The sequence below is a fragment of the Octopus bimaculoides genome, chromosome 12 (assembly GCF_046866305.1).
Source record: "Octopus bimaculoides isolate indiv1 chromosome 12, ASM4686630v1, whole genome shotgun sequence".
In the NCBI taxonomy this organism is placed as follows: Eukaryota; Metazoa; Mollusca; class Cephalopoda; order Octopoda; family Octopodidae; genus Octopus; species Octopus bimaculoides.
In genome coordinates, this window is record NC_142939.1 from 20,156,750 (window position 1) to 20,179,705 (window position 22,956).

The following is a 22,956-nucleotide window of genomic DNA, read 5'->3' on the forward strand; positions in this document are numbered from 1 at the left end:
TTTGCGTCACTTTGCCGACAAAATGAAATAACATAAGAAACGAAAACTTTTAGATTTTCATAATATATTCTCTTCATCATCTGGTCTTTGATATCGTGTTCGAGAGAATGAATTGGAGGCTCTCAAGTAAGTAAATTTAAATATCCGACTAGTTTTCAATTTTATCATTTTGTATAACGATCTGCGAAATTTTATCAATTCAAAAATTACATGATTATGCAACATGTTGATTCTTTCAAAGAAATATTTATATAAGGTAGAAATATATCTATGTCATTACTGCACCAAATCTTTTAATCTAATATTAATATTCTTTTGCAGCTGTTTGAGCATTAGTAGATTTGAATCTGCATTTACATATTGGAACCGATTTATTTAATTTATTCCGTGTAAAAGATTTCATTGGTTTAGTTGACAAGTCATTAACGTTATGTATTCTGTAGTTAAAGTTGATATAATACAACAAATAATTAGTGCTAAGGGGAAATAATCAATTATATGTATATATACGTACATATGCATACATATATGTCTATATACATAGATTATTTATATTGATACATCTAAATATATATGTGTGTATATATATATATGCATATATATATATATACATATATATACATATATATATATATACATATATATACATACACACGCACATACACACACACACACACACACACACACACACATATCTATATCATCTGAGACAAACCGCAGGTACACCATTTCCCAAGTAAAAAAAAAAATAGATGCAGGGCTACTGACGGCTTAAATTAAATTCAATTGACTATGACACATAACAGCGAGGAACTGCAAGAAATCTCTAAATTTTCAACTCTTGGCACTTTACATCACGGAGAAAATTATATTCCTTCTGCTATTTGTCTTATCCCAAAATTACCTAACATTTATTATGATGTATTAGATAAATTTCCACGTAGAAATTATATTGATGAGCGAAAAATACGGCACGCGTTGAAGTCTGTAATACGTGCCCGCCTTTACAAAATCAACAAATATATATTTTACAAAACAACCGCTAAAAAAATAAGTTGAAAGTTTGAAACTGCTCAAATAATACGCATTCTCGGCCATGTGTATTTTTATTCAATTAAAGAAAATATAAAAACATCAGGTTACATTGCAAATTATTTTTTTATGTGAATTAGCTAACTTTCCCCAAGTTAAAATATATTGCAATGCAAGTCACTCTCAAATATCTGGTTGTATTGCCGTTAAGTGGTTTTGTACTTGTGCATTATCCCAGCTAGAAACAACACCTAAATTCCCATAAGGTGCAACATAACGTCTTAAAAGAAACATGATATATAGTTCAGTCGCAGGTACAATATTCTCGAGAACAAGAAAGTTGTTCTAAACGGCTTTAGTAATTTTCTTCGGAATTCTGCTCGTTTAGCGAAAATGTTCAGTTAAAAGTCAAATACAAAAATAATAAAAAAGCATTAAAAACAATAACAAATGCTACAATCAAAGCAAGACAAAAGAAAAAAAAAAGCAAAAGAGGCATAGCAACAAAAACAAGACAATAACAAAGACATATAAAACAACACCAGAAATTTATTGCATCATCTCTACTCAGTCGATGGGTTGAAATGCTTCAGTCACATATTTAAAAGTAATCATTCTAACTACAATCAACTCAGACAAACAAAATACATAAATATTATATCAATATCAGCTAGCTTAACACGTTTACTGCTGCTAATACCTAGCGTTCTCCTACTTAACATATCAAATATTTATACATTTCACAAGGTTTTTGAATACATACATATTTACATGCATATTTGTATGTATGTATATATATGTGTGTGTGAGAGAGAGAGAGAGAGACAGAGAGAGAGTGTGTGTGTGTGTCTGTGTGTTTTGTCTGTGTGTATGTATTTGTATGCATATAGCATATATATATATATATATATATATATATATATATATATATATATATATATACTTAGACATATGCATTTATGTATAATTATATACATGCATATGCACGCAGATGTATATGCGTATATATATGTAGTATATATTGATATATGATACAAAAGTATATATTTATAGACAGACATATCTGTGTGTGTGTGTTCGTACGTATGTGTTTTTATGCACATTTACGTGTTTGTGTTCGGGTGCGTTTTTGTGTGTGCGCGCGTGCGTGTGTGTGTCACACAAATTAAAATGATACAATAATAATGCGAAGCAGTCCGAAAGCACAGGTGGAATACATTGCGATAAACGAGGTACTAGTTTAATGGTTGAATACAAGGAAAATATTGAATTAATAGACGAGATTTTAACCAAATATTTTAAAGGATTAAGGAATGAAAATGACTGGAAAAAAAGATAAGAACATAAATAAAAGCCTATTAACCATAGAAGCATGTCTTCCCATGAGATCCTATTAAAACTATTAACAGTCTGTTGGGGCACCGTATTTCGTTATACAAACCCTTGTACGCGTCAATACTGTGTTCTACTATGTTAGCAGTGCTATTACGTCATTTGTAAGTATTGTTAACAGGTGTTGTTAAAATATGTTAATGAGTGTTTAGCGCGGTTGTCAGAGAGCGTGTCATTTATATGGTTGAGAGTGTGTTCACAAATCTGTTATCCAGCGTGATGGTCATCTGCTTGCTCTCGTTGTATGTTTGTTTATGCAGAATAATTTCATATCAAGCATGTGGCACACATGTTTGTACGTAATGTGGGAATGTATGCGCTTATGCGTGTTCATATCTGAGTGAGACATTCAATTGCGTTTTTTTTTTTTTTGTTTGGTGTGTGTTTTGATGTAAGTGCCCACCCGATTCCATCCGTGAGCACGGAGTTCATGAACATGCTTATGATGACGTGAAGAGGTATATATCTGAATGTGGTAGGTAGTTGTGTCATCACGCATATCATAAACGTCAAGCCTACAAAATAACAAATAATGTTTATACATATCTCTATAACTCTGTCTCCATATATGAGTGGTTGAATGTGTTTACTTTTCCGAGTGCTAGGAGTATTGAATTGTACAAGTGTGTGTGTGCTATTGCGGGAACGTGTATGTCTTTATAGTCATATGCATGTATATAAAACTGAAAGCATGATATAATTAACCAAGTTAAAGTATCGTAATTTAAAGAACCATGTAGCGTTTAATTGTATTATTCTCTCTCTAATCCAATGAATAAAATTAGCCACATTTCTTCATTAATACGTTAATAGAAAATGACTCCTCATAATAAGGAATTACATTGGATAATTGACGAAGAAGTTCAAATGGTTTACTTAACATTAGAAAAGGTTGAAGTCTCATAAGCTATAGTAAGCATTCATTTTCCCTGTTTTCATTTAAATGATTATTACTAGTTACCACAATTACTGATGTAACGGGTTATATCACATATATTGATATTTCAGGTTTTAACGATTGCATACGTGAATCAGTATTGAGGTGAGACATTAATATAAATAGTCAATTAATAAATTTAGCGGTTAATGGAGTCATGTCGAAGTAACGAAGCGTCGACTTTTTCGTTTTCAGAATTCATGTTGTTAATAGATCTCACCTTGTTCTAATTCTTCCTTTGTCCTAAAAACATGTACTGGGATGAATTGAACAGACGAATATATACACACATGCACATACACATACACACACACACATTAATATATATATAAATATATATATATATATATATATATATATATATATATATATATATATATATATATATATATATATAAGCGCGTGTGTGTGTGTGTGTATAACTAGATAGAAAGATTGGTGTGAGTGTGTGTGTGTGGGTATGTGTGTGTATGAGTGTGTTTACGTATATGTGTGTGTGTGTGTGTGTGTGTGTGCGAGCACGTGCGCGTATATGCATATATAAATAGGTACACAAATGCATAACAAAAGGGAGTTAAGAAGAACAGCTTCACGTGGACAATGGCTTCAACATAGACTACAAAAGCGAATAAACTTATATTTAAGACCCCGTAAAGATAAATTCTTGATTTATTGGTTTATTATCTTCGCTTCGACGAATAGTAAGAAAAATAACTCCTGGACATTGCAAGCGAATGTGAATAAGAAGGGGAGATAATTTCATGACTGGAGCATTTGAGAGAAATGATAGGCTATTAAAGAAAATAGTCTAATATTTTTCTGTAGGTAAATGATCAGCTGCAGACATGTGTTACTGCTTCAGACGTGTGTTTATTTACCATCAATTCAGCAGGCATAATGGCATAGTAAAAAAAGAAGAGCAAAGATTTATAGCATATGATAGTTTGTACCATATATATATATATATATATATATATATATATATATATATATATATATATAGTGGACCCTCCTATCGATGACGATGTATAAGTTTTCAACTTTTGCAGAGCGACCTGGGTAAATGATTCGTTTATGGTGATCGAATGTTCGTGCCGCGCTACGCGTCGCTTGTCGGAGTGATCGAAGTGCAGCGTGCGATGAAGTGTTTTACTCAAGAGTACAACGCACTAACCTATCAAGGAATTGAAATCGCATGTATGCAATCTTCTGACCACTAAGCCATTCGTCCTCATTCTATTTTCTTTTATTCTTTTACTTGCTTCAGCTATTTGACTGCAGCCAAGCTGGAGCAACACCGCTTGTCGAACAAATCAACCCCAGGAGTAAGTCTTTGTAAGCCGTGTACTTATTTTATCGGTGACTTTTTGCCGAACCACTAAGCTACCGTAACGTAAACACACTGACAGCAGTTGTGAGGCGATGGTAGGAGGACAAACATAGCCACACAAACACAAACACACACATATATGACGGGGTTTCAGGTTCAGTCCAACGAATTCATTCCCAAGGCTTTGATCGGCCCGAGACTATGGTACCAGTAATTTGTCCGAGTTACCACACAGTAGGTCTGAACCCGTACCAAATGGTTGGGTCGCGAGCCTGTTACCATGCAGACACTCCTGCGCCTATATATATATCTATATAAGAAGGAGAGCATATTTATTATTACGTGATAATGATTGACATTGACCGCTGACTTTCGTCTCCTACTCCGTACATACACTATGTATGTACATACCCATATATACAATGGATATATGACAAATATAACAAAATATTTTACAATGCCATGAACACACACAGACACACACACACACACGCATCTCTCACTCTTCCTCTCCATATATATATATATATATATATATATATATATATATATATTATTATAAAGTCTGGTAATTAGTCATATATTAATTAAGATCGATTAATTATCAGGAGGCCAGCACATGTAAAGAATCAAAGAGATTTAGAAATATTATCTGCAATCTCAGGGGATTAAGGTACATTTAAAAAAAATAATGTCGACCACTAACGTGGACAATTAATTCGCTAGAAATAGATCACAACTTGTGTCTATTAAGATCTAAAATGTTCTCAACATGAAATATAGCAGCATATCAAAAACGTGAGCGGGCAAGACATTTAAAATCACCTAAAAAAGCATTATTAAACAGGAACTAGTTTCGGATTTAACAAATTCATATATATATATATATATATATATATATATATATATATATATATACACACACGCATGGACACACAAATATACATGCATATTCGAGGTCTGATCAATAAGTATCTGGACTGTTGCCATAGTAACGAAGCTAAAGCACACAGAGTAAACCGATAAGTGTGTGTACTCTAAGTTTTAACGTTCCAGCTCACTTCCGCTGTTTACAGCAGTGTTTGAAGTTGTGTAGCGTGTGATTGTCCCATTTACAATGACAGAGAAAGTTGTCATGGAGATACATGCTAACACGCCTACGCAATGTTACAGACAGTGTATCGAGAAGAGTGTATGAGACATACCCAAGTGTACGAGTGGTTCAGATGTTTCCAAGACGGCTGAAAAATGTCGATATTGATGAACGTTCTGCGACACCCGCAACCAGTAAAATTGTAAAAACTGCGCAGCTCTCAGAGGAAATCGTCGAATCACCATCCATGAGAAGATGTGCAGATTAGTTAAATTCAGTTCAGTCCATTATCACTGACGATTTGGATTTGAGACTCTGACGAAAATGACACTCGGGTTTCATTTTCCCAAGATCTCGTTGATTGAGTCGATTAGACTACGTTTATATGAGAAATTTAGAGTAGTTGAAATATGTTTGTAACGTATTTCAACTTCTAAAGGCATATTCTCTACAGCTACCTATTCACCACGAAGAGGGAACCCGACAGGGGGTAATACTGGAAAGACATATTGTGTGTGTGTGCGTGCGTGTGTGTGTATGTGCGTGCATGTATGTATGTATGTATGTATACAGCATAAATATAACATTTTAACTTGTTGCAAATACTTTATCGTGGGCATAGTCGAAAGAATGAAAGGGCATTTAGATACTCGGGCAAAAAACGTTGCAAAGCAGTTATCATTGAAGTTACTGAAATAATATCCGAAAATACTTTTGTAAATAATGATATTTGAAAGATGAAACACATCTCTCTCTGTATCATGTTAGGTTGCATATATTCAATATACCAAATGTTAAATTAATTGCAGAGCATATGATGAACTGAAGGAAAAAATGTTACACTACCAATATAAATTTGGTACTTTCGATTTATTTCATAAATATCTTCGTCAAAACTTCGTCGTTCAGTAAAATTTATTTTCTCTATCTATTCAGAATCTATTCAGCAGGTAACGTTTGTTATCGAGTGAAAATTTGAATGTATTATCGTAATAAACAAAGACATGAATACATTCAAATAATGATAAAGTTAAAACTGCGTACACACAGAACCTGCACGCAACACCCCCACTTACAGTCACACGTACACGCAAACACATGAACAAGAAAACAAATAGATGATATGTAGATATAAACGTACACGAATATATGTAATTATCTGCGCGCGTTTCGTGAGACAATGCATCAGCAAATTGACAGTTACTTTACGATTCCAGTCTTCCAACAAGAAATGAAACTTGCAAACATCCTTGCATGCCAGCCTGCCTTCCTACCTACCTACCTAATGCCTTATATATATATATATATATATATATGTATATATATATATATATATATATATATATATATATATATATATATATATATATATATATATATATATATATATATATATATATATATATATATGTCTATATATATATATATGTATGTATATATGTATGTGTGCATATATGTATGTAGGCATGGGTATATGCATGTGTGTGATTCTGGGTGTATGTGTATGTAAATATTTCTAATATTTTTTTTGTCAAAAAGCCAAGAAAATGCAAGGTCTCAAAAATAATGCAGGTTGATCGTATGTACTTGCAACATTTAATTCAGTATTTCAGGGTTAGGACCCCTTCTTCGGAAAATCTTCAGAGGAATATTTGAGCTGTCTTGTTTTTACTACAGAATAAAGATATTTATATAGCGAACACATATTAATATGTATATAATATATATATATATATATATATATATATATATATATATATATATATATATATATATATATATATATATATATATATATATATATATATATATATATATATATATCTTTATTCTGTAGATAGAGAAAATAAATTTTACTGAACGACGAAGTTTTGACGAAGATATTTATGAAATAAAACGAAATTACCAAATTTATATTGGTAGTGTAACATTTTTTTTTTCAGTTCATCATATGCTCTGCAATTAATTTAACATTTGGTATATTCAAGATATGCAACCTAACATGATACAGAGAGATGTGTTTCATCTTTCAAATATCATTACTTACAAAAGTATTTTCGGATATTATTTCAGTAACTTCAATAACTACCTTGCAAAGTTTTTTGCCTGAGTATCTAAATGCCCTTTCATTCTTTCGACTATGCCCACGATAAAGTATTTGCCACAACTTAAAATGTTATAGTTATGCTGTATTCATACATACATACATGCGCGCACATACACACACACGCACGCACACACGCACGCACACACGCACGCACACACACACAATATGTCTGTCCAGTATTACCCCCTGTCGTGTTCCCTCTCCGTGGTGAATAGGTAGCTGTAGAGAATATGCCTATATATATATATATATATATATATATATATATATATATATATATATATATATATATATATATATATATATATATATACTATAATGGAGAAAGCAATTATTAAAGGGTTGACAGTCTGGAAATATTTTTATAAATTCTTGTCATAAGTAATTTCCTATAATTTTGATTTGTCGCAAATTTAAATATTCATTGCATTTACTGCGGAGTATTTCATTCCCATTTGCACAGTCTCTCACTTTCTGTTTTAAGTCTTCATTAACTATTTGGAAAACCGACAGTTTGTTCTATTAATGTATACGTAATTTATAACTAATTATCCTAATTATGTATACGTAATCTACATTACATAATTTAAAATGTTACTGAGTAAAATTCGTCCATAAAATAGCAGACACTCCACTCGCACACGGGGGGTCGATAAGGGTATCTAGTAGTCAACACCTACCTCAAATTCTGCATATCGTTACCGAAACTGGTAATTGGGGGGCAGTGAAGCGAATCTCTTAATCACCCACTTATACATGTTGCCGTATATAACGAAAGAGTAAAAATAAGCTACCGCTATGTTTACTTAACTAATCTAGTAGTCAGATAATCTTCATAGATCTGAGGCATGGCTGAGAAGACATAATGGGATTTAACTGATAGAATCGGTGAGATATTTCGAAGTTGAATTTTATTGACAGCCATACATTTCTCATATCAGTAAAATATAAAGAGATAGAAAATTAAACGAAGCATCCTTCTCGATTACTTGTTAATAGTATAAATATTTCACATGACCGTGGTGAGACAGGAAGTTTAATTGGAGAAGAATATGGGAGGAAGATAAATAAGAATTTGAAATATAACTGAATTGAAGGAAGATCATTAGCGGAGTATTTTGTTTTTATTTTCCTTTAATAAGCCCAAGAAGGAGAATAGGTATTATAATTTCCAAATGAGCAAGATGAAATAAAAAATTCAGTTCGAGAAGATTATAAGAGGAAGCTCAAGAAGATTCTGGAATAAAACTAAATTGAAAGGAGATCATTAATGTATTATTATATTTTTTTTATTTTCTTCATGTAGCCCAAGAAAGAGAATAAGTATCATAGATATTTCAAATGACAAAGGTGAAAGAACAAGTTAATTTGGGGAAGAAAATAAGAGGAAACTGAAGAATATACTCGAACGAAACTAAATAGAAGGAAGATCGTTAATGGAATATTTTGTTTTAATTTTTCATCTACCCCAGGACATATAAGGCTGGTTACCCAGTTAATATGGCTTGCAACTAACGGCGATTACTACAGTAATCCTAAACGGAGCACCAGTCATTTGCAGAATTCAAAGCCAGCAATTTTTAATGGAGGGGAAAAGTCGAAATGATTCACTGGTACTTTAAAGTTTTCTACTCTAATCACGAGGCCCGAAATTTTGATGGAGGAGGCCAGTCGATTAGATCGACCTCAGTACATAACTGGTACTTAATTTATCGAACCCGAAAGGATGAAAAGCAAAATCGACCGCGTTGAAATTTAAACTCAGAACATAAAGACACACGAAATACCGCTAAGTATTTCGCCCGGCGTGCTAACGTTTCTGCCAGCTCGCCGCCTTACTGGTACCTTATTCTGCCGACCTCGAAGAGGTGAAAACAAAGTTGACCTCAGCTGGATTTGAACTGACAACAGAAAGTGCACAAGGAAATGCCGCTAAGCATTTAGCCCGACGTATTAACGATATATTGTTCAGCTTTTCTTCAAGGTGTCATAAAATGAACTGCAATAAATAATTAAACGCAGCAGAAAGCTTTTATCGAGGAGTATAGAGTTACATCCAAGAAGTAGTGTTAGAATATACGATCAGATACATTACTTTTAGAAGTGACAGAGAATGTGGTGAAGAAAATTTACGATATTCTGACATGTGCAGCCACACAGATCATCAAGACAAAAGAAAAAGACAATTAGGAATATAATAGAAGTTGGGAATAGCAAACTGGAACGAAAACATGTTACGTGGATAATTTGTTAAGCAGAAAGAAAACTAATAAAATGATAGGTCGTATCAAATGATACATGCATAAAAAAGGGAACCAGCATATCTGATCATGGTTACGCAAGAACGAGCGATGAGAGAAACATTTGCAACATAAAAATTCGAGAAAATTCAGCAAGATATCTATGCCGGATTTGCTGCATGGTACAAGAATAACAAAATCATATAGTGTGCGCATATAGTCAGATATTATTCAAACAAATAAATAAATGAAGGCAACGCAATGTGTTTTTTTTCGAAACTACTTGTTTAGCAACCTATTGTAAAGAAATACGATTGTCAGGTAGGCATCATCGAACTACGCACACACATACACCCATTTAGATATATAAACATACACACACAAACACACACATGCATACATATGAATATGGTGTTCGGAAATACGTATATGATGGCCATCCACTAATGAGCGATGAAGGGAATCAGCAACAACTAAGAGCTCTGTACACGAAGACAAAATCATGCTTTACACTTGTGACTCCGCTGGTGAGTAATGTGCTCAGCTCTTGATAGATGTACATGTCTGTAGTATCGGTAGACGAAACGCTCTGGCAGTGCGTTACGAGTAGTTGCATTGAGTTCGAGTAGCTGAATTGAGTTCAGCACGAAAATTGACTTTTGTTCAAAAATACCCATTCTTTCCTGTACTCGTTTCCTCCATTGTTTGTAATGACAAGCATTGCTTTCCCAATTGATCTTTTCATAGCTCACGTAGCTTCAACAAGCACTTATCAAAATTCTGAAACTGCAGTTTTGGAAGCAATACAATACAGGCAGACTGTCAGCAGCTGGCAACGTTCTCACCATTATCGAACCATATCAAGTGTAACTGCCCGAAATGGTCGTGACTTCTGGTATTTCACTGAAGAATGAAAACCAAGAATGACCCGTCTTCTTTTGCCCGTCCTTCTAATTGTTGTTTCTCTTGTCATCTTCGTGTCGTTTATCTGTCCAAACGTTTTAATGCCCTCTATGTATATATATATGTATATATTTATATATAATATAGGATAAAATCTTTATAAGAATTTATCAAGTAGTCAGCGTGAAAAAAACTCATAATGAAAAAAACTCATCATTTTTTCCCCATAAATATATATCATTTATATAAGGGCATTAACTATATAGTAATGCCTCACGCTTAAAGGGACGAAATAAGTCAAAAACTAACAAAAAATAAGCAACATATTTACCGAAAGCGAGGAAATGCAGCTTTCAAAGTTAATCTCTTAAAAACATTTAACTTAACGGTAAACCACTGGTTTCTCAATCAATACAGCAAAACTGTGAAGTAAGCTGCATCTTTTGTTCATCAGTACACGTATGGTCGAGACACATAAAAATAAACAAGAATCAACATACCACGATGCATCTTACTATGTTGGGTGCATCGTGGTACGTTGATTCGTGTTTATTTTTATGTATCTTGACCACACGTGTACTGATGAACAAAAGATGCAGCTTACTTCACAGTTTTGCTGTATTGATTGAGAGACCAGTGGTTTACCGTTAAGTTAAATGTTTATAAGAGATTAATTTCGAAAGCTGCATTTCCTCGCTTTCGATAAATATGTTGCTTATTTTTTGGTAGTTTTTGACTTATGCCCTTATATAAATTATATATATTTATATATATATATATATATATATACATGGATACATGGAGATACACAACACATACAGAGACACACATGAGTGTGCATCCGTGGACGTGTGCCTGTGTGCCCCCGTGTGTGTGTCTGTGTGTCTGTGTGGCTTGTGTGTGTTTGTGTGTGTGTGTGTGGTGGTGGCAGTAGTAGTAGTAGTAGTAGTAGTAGTAGTAGTAGTAGTAGTAGTAGTAGTAGTAGTAGTAGTAGCAGCAACAGCAGCATTTAGAAAATGTGCAGCACGATTTTTCGTTCATCAAATCGAGATAATTCAGCACGGAGTACAATATCTCAGCGGGTAATCAGTGCTATGCATCGATTAGAATTAAACAAACGGGGAAAATGGACATATAGAAAATGTAATTACCTCAAAATACATGATGAGATGAGACATTCTGGAAAATTATTGAACATGGCAGATAATAAAGAGACAAAAACGATTAGCCTCAAAGTGTTTAACAGTGGATGACGTCACATACATTTGGGTTGTAAATCAAAGAGGAACGAACAAATTAACAAAGCAATCACACTATAAAGTATTCTGAAATAATTGCAAAGTTACGGGGATAGGGAAAATATGCTTTATAGCAGGGAAATAACAAATAACATAATATAATATTTATCATGTATATAACTCCTGGTACGTACGCGCATGTCAAGTGTTACATACATAACTATATATGACACAGCCAATGCAATACAAATAGTCATGCGTAAAAGTTTTCCGGTTGTTCGGGTAAACTTGGCAGTTTGCATAAACGGTAAAGAAAACACATTAACCCATCCAAAAATAAAAGCATTTTTTTAAAATCAACAAATATGAACTAGATTATGGCTGAGACACAACAGTTTATTACATGTAGCCGGCCTCAGATTCCATTACAGCTTCAACACAGCTCCGGAATGTGGCGCATGCGTTCCTCACTGTGTTTCTGAGAACATCGAATATGTCCTGCATCTTGGTCACCAGTTGGGCCTTGCTGTTTTACGCAACGTAGTTGGTGTCTTTCTCAACCGTGCCCCACATATACTAATGACCCATGGGATTTACAATCTGCGGGGATTAAGCTGTCAGAAATTTGGGCTGGTGAAATCGTAGGAATACTCCGACATCCACCTCTGATAATTCCTGGAGGTATAGTAAGTAGCTTGCTTAGCAATCACATGGTTCTGGATTCAGTCTCGCAACGTGGCACCTTGGCAAGTGTCTTCTAATATAGCCTCGGGTCCACTAAAGACTTGTGAGTGGATTTGTTAAACGGAAACTGAAAGAGGCATGGCATGTATATATATATATATATATATATATATATATATATATATATATATATATATATATATATATATATATTGTTGTTGGCACTCCGTCGCTTACGACGTCAAGGTTCCAGTTGATCCGATCAACGGAACAGCCTGCTCGTGAAATTAACGTGCAAGTGGCTGAGCACTCCAAAGTCCACAGACACGTGTACCCTTAACGTAGTTCTCGGGGATATTCAGCGTGACACAGTGTGACAAGGACGACCCTTTGAATTACAGGCACAACGGAAACAGGAAGTAAAAGTGAGAGAAAGTTGTGGTGCCGGAGCCTGGTGGAGCTTTAGGTGTTTTCGATCAATAAACACACAAAACGCCCGGTATGGGAATCGAAGCCATGATCCTATGACCGCGAGTCCGTTGCTCTAACCACTGGGTCATTGCGCCTCCACACACACATATATATGCATATGTATGTTTGTGTGTCTGTGTTTATCCCACTAACATCGCTTGACAACCGATGCTGGTGCGTTTCCCTCCCCGTCATTTAGCGGTTCGGCAAGTGAGAGACCGATAGTATAAGTCCTGGAGTCGATTTGTTCGACTAAAGGCGATGCTCCAGCATGGCCGCAGTCAAATGACTGAACTAAATGAAAGAATAGAAGAATAGATATGAAAATCAAACTCTCTGGCTATTATGGCCTTTGCGCAAATGTAATCCACGGCACAGAGATTCAGTCTCGTGCCATGCTCAGATGTGTCTCTAGGTTACCAATGATAGATGTTTCATTATCATTTTGCCTTTGACTGTCCCACTAACTAAGCGGTAGCCTAACGTTGTGAATATCTATTACTTAAAGGCACTCACTAGAACTCAATAAAAGGAAATGGTGTATTTCGTGCAGAGGGAATTTATTCTGAGATATGTCATACGGTGATGGTCACGTTCTTCAATGCAATTGGAGACTATGGCAATCGGACGTACTACCACATTTCTAAGCGAAATATCAGAGCCATAGCAATTTTTTAGGTCACGCTGCTTAATTCTTGCTTGCACGTTGAAATGTGTCGCAGTCTAATGCAAGTAAAATTTTGTTACTCAAGCTTCCTTGAATTTACATCAGATGGATTTGGACACTAACAACTTATTTGATAGGGTATTGGCTGACAGGTGCGATTTCTAGGCAGCAGCGTTTTTCCATACAGGAGTACTGTGTTCGCTACAGAATGAAGAAATAGTGATACATTTTTTTGGTGACATCTAAGTTGTGGTTAGTTAAAGCAGATTTATATCAACTGGTGTGATAGATGGGGTGATCGTATTCTTAGAAATTAGCTTTTCCGTGTCGCAGATTCTAGGTAGCGTATCATATTACCAGTATCTACCGTATTAAAAACATGTTTGTCCGCAAACAGGCGTATTTTCAAATTATTGTAATTACAAGCATATAGATTATAACGGTGTCTGAAGATATTTTGCAAATGTAAATGGTACCTTCATCGTCTTTCTAATGTAGTACTGTGTGTCTCTAATCGTTACCATATGTATATGTGTGTGTGTGTGTGTGTGTGTGTGTGTGTGTGTGTGTATGTGTGTACACATATACATATACTCACTCACATATGTGTATTTATATACATACTTATATTCAAGCGTGTGCTTGCGTGTGTATAGTTGTGTATAAGTGCGTGTCTATTTAAAAATGATATTTAAATGATATTTTGGCTAATAATCTTCGTGTTACTCAATATATCAATATTTAAGAGGTTCAAGTGATCATTTCTTATACTAGAAGTTCAACTCTGAACGTACATTATTGTTTCGTAAACACGTTATTCTTTAATTTCGTGATAGCAAGAAATAGATTTGAAAAATTACAGCATCGAAATTTTCACAAAGCAAAATAGGCGGGATAGACATATAAAGAATGCAAAAATTCTGGCTATTATTTGTGATAAGATTTCCTACATTAGAATAATATCTTTAAAGAGGAAGAATTAATGCTTTCCATTTAGGTTTTAAATAAATTTATATGAATAATGAATGACGTAACATGATTATGCATTTTTTTTTCGATTTGTTAGTAGTATAATTGTTAATATGTCTTTAAAGTGTTCACGACTTTCATCCGAACATGTTTACTAGATATCTCGACACATAATAAAAAAGAAATTATATTTTTTTTTCCCCATGATAAACTATTATATGGAGTTTGGTGTAATTCTTTTGACATTTAGAATCAGATGACATAAGTTACTGTGATTATACACAACTCCATAGAAAATTAACAATATAGGAATGTTCACGCTGACACGTTTAAGACAACATGCTGATCCACCTATATATATATATATATATATATATATATATATATATATATATATATATATATATATATATATATATATATATATATATATATATATATATATATATATATATATATATATATATATATGTATGTGTGTGTGTGTGTGTGTGTATACACATGCACATATACACATTCATACACACGCGCGCACACACGCCTACAACCATGCACACAGACACATTCACACCTACATTCACACATGCACATGCACAAACACACATATACACACACATATATATATATACATGTCTGTATATATACATGTCTGTATATACATGTCTATATATGTGTGTGTATTATATATACATATGTTATTCAAATTACACAACTAAATAATACCTATCTATTGTCGAATGGAAGAGAATTACTTGCTATGATTTAATTGTGGCGCATTATAGAGGAACAAGAAGGAAGAAAAAACTGTCACGAATAGCCATTGAAACCTAAATTTCATTATTGTTTACAGTTTCCTTTTCCTCCGCTTTCTTGTGAGAAACGGTAGCATCAGTTAATAGTTCTATGTCTTATAAGATGTTTGCATTCGTGACAATGAGCAATTGCAATTATATATACTAGTCGACGGCCATGAAAATGGATAACATTTGATTAAAGTTGAATAAGGTTAAGCATAAATCCACAAAACAATAAACTTTCTGTAAACTTTCTCACGAACAGAAGCATTGTCTTATTCTTCAATAGATTGTTTTCAATATTGATTTCTAAGCTTGGCGCAAAACTTCAAATGTTGAAGTAGACAACGGCAGATTAATTCCCGAACTCCAACTATTTGGTATCTTTCTTTTATCAGTTCCCATTCCACAGGGCTATGCGGGGAGGGAAAGCTGACAAATTTGAGATTTGAATTAAGAAATTCACACCGGATCATTGACGACACTTGTACTGATTTTGAACAAAAGAGGATGCAGTGTATTGCGTGTCTCCAAAACATTCACAACCTTCTGAAATGTGTTCAGAATGCAGTATTAAAAATTTCAGCAGTCTTATCATTTTGACTATTCACCATTCAACAGAAAACAGAAGCTAAACAAGCTACATAATACATAATAATAATAATGATAACAACAACAACAGCAGCAATAATAATAATAATAATAATAATAATACTAATACTACTAATAATAATAATATATTCTTATTTCTTTACTGCCCACGAGGGGCTACACAGAGAGGACAAACAAGGACAGAGGAGACAAACGGATTAAGTCGATTATATGGACCCCAGTGCATAACTGGTACATATTTAATCGACCCCGAAAGGATGAAAGCAAAGTCGACCTCGGCGGAATTTGAACTCAGAATGTAGCGGCAGACGAAATACCGCTAAGCATTTCGCCAGCTGCATTAACGATTCTGCCAGCTCGCCGCCTTGATAATAATATATTCTTTTTATCTCTAGTACAAGGCCCAAAATTTTGGGGCAGGAGGCCAGTCGATTAGATCGACCGAGTATGCAACTGGTACTTAAAGATAATAATATATTATAATAATAAGAGTGTGGGCTCTCAGAAAGACCGATTACATCTCATAACTAATGCTGTCTACAATAGCTCCTTTAATTTCAAGATTTTATAATGTCAGTTATGCCAATATTTATTCTTTCTTTCGCATGTTTCAGAAAATTGTTAATAAATAAAACTATTTTAAATTTAAAACTATTTCAAATAGAATACTTAAAACAATATGTCTATTATCAAGGTAATCGGGCCTCGTGAAGACCAACAACAGAAGTAACCAAATGTATGATTGAAGATGGAAATATATTCTTAAGATTTCACGGGGCCATTTTGGGTTTGATTCTGTTGTAAAAAACTGAAAAAACAAGATACGTTAATGCATTATTGCGAAATTTTGGATTGAAATATTTCGATGCCGACGCCTAAGGAGAAGGTCCAAGTTTGTCGAAAGAAATTCTCATATGCTGTCAGGTTTATAAACTATCAAAAATGCAATAAGGACTTTGAAACAAATACATTTATTGAACATATGTCAAAATCTTACGGCTTACAAAACGACAGCAAAATCCAGTGTAAAATAATAATAATTTGAAACACAAGATATTACCATATTTTCTCGTAACTTGACTGTCATAGAGGTTATTTGGTGTTTTAGAATATCTAATTCAGTCTTTAATATCTCAAGTTTTCCATATGAAGCTTATCAGAATTTTCTTAATCTCCATCACAGACTGGTGTCGAGAATATTGTTAATATTTTGGGCTGGGAAACTTGAATACACCATGCAGAGCTGTGCTGACTATCTTATCTAAACGTCTGTTATAGAATTCTATTCTATTCAACTAATGAAAATGTTTCCATGTATATATATATATATATATATATATATATATATATATATACATATATGTGTGCGTGTGTGTGTGTGCCCTTTCGTGTGCGTGTATGTTCAAGTATAGATACATGTATGTATGTGTTTGTGTGTGTGTCTCTGTGTGTGTGTGTGTGTGTGTGTATGTGTGTGTGTGGGGGGGGGGGTGTAATATTGTCTGTAAGAGTAGTAAATATTCCCCTCAAGAGGCATGACATTTTACCAAACATTGAAATATGTAATTTAGGTCTTCCACCACTCTCCATATCTGAAAACACTTGCGGAATCTATTTGCTGTTAATATATAAGATTCGGAAAAAAGGCGACGACTGGCATTTCGTCTGTCTTGACGTTCCTAGATCAAATTCCACGGTGGTCGACTTTGTCATTCATTCTTTCGAGGTCGATAATTTAGAAACCAGTTGAAGTCTGGAGTACATGTAATCGTCCTAACCACTCCACCAAAATTATTGGCCTTGTGCCAAAATTTGAAGCCAATATATTCGATTCAAGAAAAAAAAAAGTGTCTATTTGTCGATTTAAATCTAATGAGCTAATTATGTCATGAATATGGGGAAAGCCTATTCCATTGATGCCCTTCCATATTTGCCCTCTAGACATATTCGCGTGTAATATATTGTGAAAGAAATTTACGAAAATCCACTCATGCTTCCCATTGTTTCCTTTTAGTTTTGTTACGAAGCCAACAGTTCTGAGAGGAGGCGGTAAGTCAATTATATCGACCGTAACGCCCGACTGGTACTTTATTTCAGCGAACTCAACGAGAGAAAAGGCAAAGTTGATGTTGGCGTAACTTGAAGTCAGGTCATAAGGAGCCGAAAGAAACGTTGCTACGCACATTGTCTAAAGAGCGAGCGATTCGGATAGCTCACAACTATCCTACATAACGTTGCCAATTTAAAATAAGTGACTAATGCTATTTAATCTACCTCATATATATCTAACATCTTAGCGTACTTCTGAAATTTTTCCATAGATTATTTGATTTCCTTTGTACAACATAAACAATGAATACTGTCTGGTACACAAAAATTCACGAAAAAGTAATTGCTTCTTACTTCTTAGTGTGTCCGAAACTTTAAAGAATTAGTAAAATTTCTGAAATAATATACATAGTAAGAGTTCTTTTGCTAAAATACTTCAGATGATGATAAACTACGATAATCCAGGTTGAAGTTTAACAGTTTGGTTTCTCCAAAAGTATAGTTGAAAGTTAAAATGTTGATTTTTTTTCGGGAAATGCATCCATTTTTAGAAGCGAAAATGACCGACATTTATTTTTCTAATTCCTTAAGTTTTCAATAATGAAAACTCGAAGTAATAGCGTAGGCAGATAAAACGAACAACACATGACATGAACTCTCTAACGTACAAGCCAAATCCTTACTGTGCTTGTATGACGAGGTAATTGTATACAATGTTGACGAAAACACACAAGCAGATACATAGATATGTATAAAGATATATATATATATATATATATATATATATATATATATATATATATATATATAGAGAGAGAGAGAGAGAGAGAGAGAGAGAGATGCATAAATACATACACACATATACGCGCCGCACACACATACACATACATTCAAATATATATAGTCATTTATACCACTGAATGATATAGCTTATAATAAAAGGAAAGACAGCGTAAATCCTAGTAAATATCTGGTGTCTAAGTGATTATAGAAAATCCTTCGTAATACATCAAATAAAGTAGAATAACTGAGTTAGTATTTAAGCTTGTAAAACCTCATCACGAACAGCTTACAATATTTACAAATACGTAAGTTGTTAGTATTTGTGTAAGACGTTATTGTCCCAATCAAGATGTCATGTCTTTTACTAAATTATTCGACGAAATTACGCTGAAATATTTAGGATTTAGGTTGTCCAAATATCTTTTTATTTTGTTGTGCAATATGATGAAACGATTGCCTAAAAATGTGAATTATGCCTGCGATAATGTTCAAAGCCGCTATCTACCTGGAGGTCTGGTCCAAATTAGACATCGAAACTTTCATTTTTCTACACTTGAGGGACAAGAATCACTTCTGTCCAGCATTGACATACTTCAACAAGTACTTAGTTGTACGCTCACCTACCTGTCTTGGCTTATTTGTTCTTATGTAAAACCTTCCACAAATCTACATGGAAATGTCTACCCCGGGTGAATATCTACTCCAACTGAATCTAAATGTACATAAATGCTACAGCTATTGACATTTGGACACGTATACAGCAGAAATACGTGCCATCTTGGAATCTAGTTTGAATTTCATGTGGATAATACTGTAATAAACAAAATTGGAACGTGTATACGTCTCAATTTTTTTTTTATATCTTGATTATAGATGTGTATGTATGTGTATGTATATATATAAAGAGTGAGAGAGGGGGAAACAGAGAGAAAGATAGATAGATGGTGGATAGATAATAGATAGATAGATATATAGATAGATAGATAGATAGATATAGTGTATGCGTGGTAACATAGATATTGAAAGCAATATATTTGGCGCATTAAGCATCAATTTTAAGGCATCGGAATGTATGGAAATATTACCTTAGGAATATTTAATTAGTATTAATATGGCTCCAGTGACATCCTAGTATCTTAAATCTTTTGTATTCTTATTTTTCCTTTTTAATTGTCAAACTCTATCTTTGTTGCATTCAATAACTTCTGTCTGCGTAAATGCTTCAAGAAAATTACAGTATTCTTTAGGAGAGAAAGAAGGAAAAACATGGCACTATTACTAATGCATGTACATTAATGTTTTACAACTGTAGAATTCCATTTCCCTTTCTGGTTAATAGCGAGCTTCGGGATGTTTATGAGCAGAAAGTAAAAGGGAAGTTATACGATACAAAATTAAATTTACATTTCCTGTAATTTTTATCCGCAGTTAAGCTTAATAGTAGTATGGATTTTGTTCATTATTGTACGTTTTGTGATTTATATTTTATGATATTTAAGATATCATTAACTACTTACGTTGTCATTAGCCAATTATGCTATGAACGTCTAAGTAGATACAGAATATACTCATTCAATCATCTTAGATTTAGGAATGGTTTGAGGCTGTTTGGATCCAAGGAAAACCTTATTGGCAGTTTAGTGTAAAATACACATTCTCTATTGAAAACGTTGTGCTAAAGTCAAGGATAAAACTGGTCAGTTTTACCAAACCTGTAATAAGTGCCTTTCAATGAAATCATCAGAAATAGCATCAATCTGTAGAAAGATGCTGATTAAGCAACTTATTACGTTGAAGGCAAATGGGAAATGACTTAGGTTAAAGTTTGGTGTTAGTTCATTTAATATCCTTACCTATTTTAAAAAACCCACTGTGTAATTCCTTCAAAAGATAGTCTTAATAACTTTTGATATAAATAAGGAAGTAACATTATAATACAATACAGAATTAATGAAGCTTTGAAAAATATAATCTACATAGAAATGGAATTCTCAAACCTATTTCAATTCCCTATTTCTAACCATGGCATTTGAAATTACATAGTAAATCTTTCTAAGCGTTAAGAAAAGAAAATATTCATTCATTGTGTGAAAAGTTTCTTTTAATCGTTGATGTTATTTTATTTTACGTCAGTAATAGTTTCAAAGAGATAAAAATTGTGTCGTTTCATTCTTTTTTAGCAGTGGAAAGTAATGATGAAGTTTCACTGGGTCACAATTATGCTATATTTTCTTACTCCTTTATGTACTTTGAAAACTGTTTTGTATGTGAGTGCACTCATATATAGTGCGTATTTTGAAATGAATTAAGATACGATATGTCGGAGTATAGAACTTAATTTTCTATCTTTAGTGAAGAAATACGGAAATGAATCATACATTTACACACATTCAAAGTATATAATAAAGTAGTGTGTAACTATGCGTGAGATAAGGAAGAGAGTATGTGATATAAAGTAATTCTCTCGCAAAAAAGGTTAATTGCTTTGAGACCTACCATAACAGAAACCACATAAACCTTCTTGCTTTAATTCACTCTGTTTTCATTAGCCGGCAGCTATTAGGATACACATAATACTTTTCAAAAAATGTATTAGAAAGCATTATGAAGTCGAAAGTTACTTCCCCTCGGACTGAGTTTTGTTCTTCTGTTTTGATTGTTGTCTGAAAGGTATTTATATACTTTGCCTTGCTAAAGTCATTTAGAAAACTATAAAACTAACAATAGAGCCTCTATAAATTTGGATTTTGTAACTAAAGTACAAATCAATAGTGAGTTGGCAGAGTGTCAATCGGGCGTATAATTTCAATTCTCACCAACGGCCATTTTAGAGGAATTTTTTGTTGTTATCGGGTAGTCCTTGGAAGTATAAACTTTCTATTTCCTTTCCCACATAAACATGCTACCTTCATGTATTGAAACGCTATGTTTCCCTTCACATACAATTAACTTTATGAGGCAATAATAGCTGAGTGTTACAGACTGGAAGTTGAATTCGATACCACGTTTCTGCGTTCAACAAAAGTCCTAACATAGCAAAGTATTGTGATTTAAATTTGGCAGACAAACACACTGTGGAATCCCGACTGAAGACCTATTTTTGTTTGTAGTTGTTCAACTTAATCTTACTTCGAGCTTTAGGGCTCAAGTTCATATGCACCTGCAAAATAATTTTAAAATTTGGGCCACAATTCTGCCCGATAAACGAATAACTTTCACCCTCTTTCATTTCCCGAAGACTCAAAAAATGAAAAACTGCTTTGTATACTTCCTGCTTTCATTTAGGTAATTTATTAAAAATTATAGTGATAATGAATGTTGAAAACACTCATATATTTCTTTCATATATAAGAGATTCATCCAAGTAAATAAGTTCACTTAAATGTAATCTTTTTTATGATTTCATTCATTAATATTGTGCACTAAAATAGTGGGATGCATGCACGTTGCTCGTAAGATACATAAAAATGTCTTTGCCAAATCTACCGTACAGAATTTTGAACCAAATATCATTTTCAACCAAATATAATTTGTTTCAGAACTTCTTGATGAAATGTATTTTCTTCGTCTTCAGTTTATTAAATGTAACTACAAACTACCTTCAGATAATCAGAAAAACATAAACAACATTATTCCATTTTCTTTCTTCTACTTT

The 22,956-nt window shown here is 33.4% G+C and overlaps 1 protein-coding gene across 7 annotated transcripts in view; it reads left to right on the top strand.

Moving 5' to 3' along the window:
• LOC106867898 (opioid-binding protein/cell adhesion molecule homolog) overlaps nucleotides 1–22,956 on the top strand; it is a 630,312-nt gene that overhangs the window by 577,273 nt on the left and 30,083 nt on the right. The gene's annotated exons all lie outside the window — the stretch shown is intronic.